Raw genomic sequence first — 3,912 nt, forward strand, 5'->3', positions numbered from 1 at the left:
TATTATTTTTCTTTTTTTCCCCTTTCTCTGTAGAGGACATTAAGGCTTGTTGAAGAAAATCCGGTAACACTTTACAATAAGTAAAGTTCTCATTTGTTAACATTAACATGCATTAACTAACGTGAAATAATGAACATTTTGTTTTTGCCGCATTTATTAACCTCAGTTAATGTTAATAAAAATGTTCATGTTAGTTCACAGTTAACAGATACAACTTTTTAATTTTAATCATAAATGTTGAACTTGATATTAATAAATGCTGTGTAAGCATCGTTCATGTTAACTCATGTAGTTAACTAATGTTAACAAATTAAATCTTATTGTAAAGTGTTACCGACAATCCTACTCTGATTTGAAAGCTTGCTGTTTTTATTTTTTCTGAGATGGTAATTACTAACATTTTTTTATACAATTGATACCTGATAAAAGTGTTCTTTCCATATACTGTGTGTTTTATTGCGGCGTAAGTGGCCAAAACCATCAAAAGCCCAGGATGTGGAATATATGGTCTCACAAAAACAATAAAGTTTGGTAGACTTTATCCATTAACTCACCTGAACAGAGCGATACTTAAAAAATGTCGTATAATGATAAATATGTGTGACTTTATGCATTGTGCAGCCATAATAATTCATCCTAAAAGAGCAAAACTCAAGTTTGCAAACTCAACTGAAAGATTGAATAATATATCTGATACATTGATTTGCATTCATTTACTTTTCATAACTGTTTAAATGATGTACAATGGAAAAAACAAACTCCCAGATCAGTAACGCTTCAAAGTAATAACTGGCTGTCTTTCCAGTGTTTTGGTCTGAAAATGACAAATATGTCTGGTGCCCTGCAGTAAACCTCAGGACTGAGCGCAAATGCAAATATTATGATATAGTGCAGTCTTACCAAAAATGGACATCATGCCTAATTCTTTTTTATTTATTTATTTGAAAAATTTAATTAAATCTTTTAAATTGAGGCGTATACTTGAATGCTTAAATGTTTTAGAAAAATATAAATTTACTATACCTTTAAAATTTACGTCATTGGGAGATTTCAAACTGAAAACGCATAAAAATATAAATACCAAAAATCATATCTAATTCTAATTTGTTCAGAAAAATAAAATAAAATAAATTGCATTTGTTTAAATGCTTAATAGAAGTTATCGAAAAATATAAATTGTGTCAGTACATTTACCCCCGGTTTCACAGACAAGGCTTAAGCCTAGTTCTAGACTAAAATGTAAGTCTGAGCTGTTTCAACTGAAAGAAACTTGCACTGACTGATCTTAAAATATATCAGTGCCTTTGTTTTATCTCAAGATGCACACCACTAATGTGTTTTTTTTTTCTAAGTACGTTCATAAAAATTACTTAATTTTACATACTTTAAATTACATACAAATTACTTATGTCCTAATTGAACTATGGCTTAATCCTGGCTTAGTCTAAGCCCTGTCTGTGAAACCGGGTCTTAAATATTTAGTTTAAAACTTGTCTTTCTTAGTGAGAGACAAGCAGCCAACAAAGTATGAAAGAGTTGTAGTTTTATAAGAGAGGTTTTTATTATTTTGTCTTTATAGTTGCCATACTTCCATGTTGCTTCAAAGTTATGAGTTAAATGGAAAACATTTAACAATTTAAGTCAATAGGAGATTTTAAACAGAAAATAAATACTAAACTAAATTAAAAAATAAAAATAAGATATATATTTTTTAGTGCTGTCAAACGATTAATCGCGATTAATCGCATCCAAAATAAAAGTTTTTGTTTACATAATATGTGTGTGTATACTGTGTATATTTATTATGTATATATAAATACAAACACATGCATGTATATATTTAAGAAAAATATGTTATGTTTATATATTAAACATATTTATATATAATATAAAATATAATAATATAAATATATAAATGTATATACATGTAAATATTTTCAAAAGATATAATGAATGTTTGTGTATTTATGTATACATAATAAATAAATAGTGCACATACATATATTATGTAAACAAAACTTTTATTTTGGATACGATTAATCGCGATTAATCGTTTGACAGCACTACTTGTATATTCATATTCTTATAATTTATATTATATATAAATATATTTAATATATAAACATAACATATTTTTCTTAAATATATACATGCATGTGTGTGTATTTATATATACATGATAAATATACACAGTACACATACATATATTATGTAAACAAAAACTTTATTTTGGATGCGATTAATCGCGATTAATCGTTTGACAGCACTAATATTTTTACTTTCTTATTTGTTGACTGAAGCACGGACTTGCAGAAACAGTTGTGACTATATTACTGTAATTTAAACAATAATCCAGACATATAATATCGATCATCAATCTTCAGGAATCAGGCATCTGAGCGAGTGCAGACCACAAGGAGGGACAACCAGGAATGTCGTCCTTTCTTGAGTGACGTTCTGTCTACAAAACTCCACCACAATTATCCAGCATTTATTTTCAGAAATCATCTTTAAACCCATACACTTCTCAAATCACATTTCCGAGCAATTCTTTCCTCCGAAGCTGCACAGGTCATAATTTATTGTAATTTTGCTGTCAGAATCACAGTTTATTCACCATCGGTGAGATGAAAAGCAGGTTTGCTGTGTCAAAGGACATGTTGGATCATGGTTTGAAGTTATGAAGTTTGACATGATCTATATGTTACAGACGGCGGTGATATGAACGTGATATGAACACTAATCCTTCAATATAAGGACTAAAGCACAAAAAATATAAAATAAACCTAACCAAAATTAAATTTATGCATGTGTATTTTTTTATATAGAAAAGGTTAACTGTGACAAGGTCCCTTGTGTTTTTAATAAAAAAGGCAAGACACTTTTTGTAAGTTTTTGGATATGATCAAATTAATAAATGGATGGTTCAAGTATATCACTCTTTTTGTGGAAAAAAAGGGAAATGCATTTGAATGCAAACCTTGGCTAATGGATCTGTTTAATAACAAGGGCTCCTGAAAAGGAGGGCCATTTTCCCGTCATCACTCCCTCGGCAAGACCATTACACTCCACATTAATGCAGGGAATGTAATGCCTCTTCTCTGCACCTCACTAGATCTGCTGCTTTCATTCTCCATAAATCAGCTTCACTCACTGCCAAAACTGGGAAATTATTTTCCTTTTTTTCTCTTTTGTTCCCAGCATGTTTTTGTTAGTGTAATATAGTGCGTGAGCAGTATAACCTCACAGGTCAGATCAAACTGTTTTGTTAATATATAAAAGATGCTGTCTTTTTGGTGTGAAATTATTCTTACAGGTGAATATATATATATATATATATATATATATATATACACTCAAAAATATTTATTTTAACATAAACTTATAAACGTAATGTGATACATATTTGTCAGTCTCAATCATACATAAATTAAACAGGTAAGGGTTTTAAGTACACAATAAGCCCCAGGTTTATATATTTATCGACAATTAGTCCAATTTGTTTCACTCTCGTACATTTTAACTAATTGAATGTTGCCTGTTCCTCGGTCTGCCATATTTGAATCATGTTCCTACTTTTTAACTGAATAAAATTTAATGGTTTCACAGTAACAGATTTATGCTAATTCTAATCAATTTGATATACATTTTTGGAAAATATGACAATCTAAAATCAAATAGATACAAATAGTTAACACTTTGAGTTTATTGTTTCGTGTTAAAACTGTGTAATTGATCCTAATTAATCCCTAATTTTTTTTAATTATATTTTTTGTGTGTATATATATATATATACACACACACACACACACATACATACATACACCACACACACACACAAATTGAACTAATAATACAGTTTTACCATAAACACACACACACGCACACACACGCACAAACACACACACACAC

This window comes from Sinocyclocheilus anshuiensis, unplaced genomic scaffold, assembly GCF_001515605.1.
Source record: "Sinocyclocheilus anshuiensis isolate Anshui unplaced genomic scaffold, SAMN03320099.WGS_v1.1 scaffold454, whole genome shotgun sequence".
NCBI lineage: Eukaryota > Metazoa > Chordata > Actinopteri > Cypriniformes > Cyprinidae > Sinocyclocheilus > Sinocyclocheilus anshuiensis.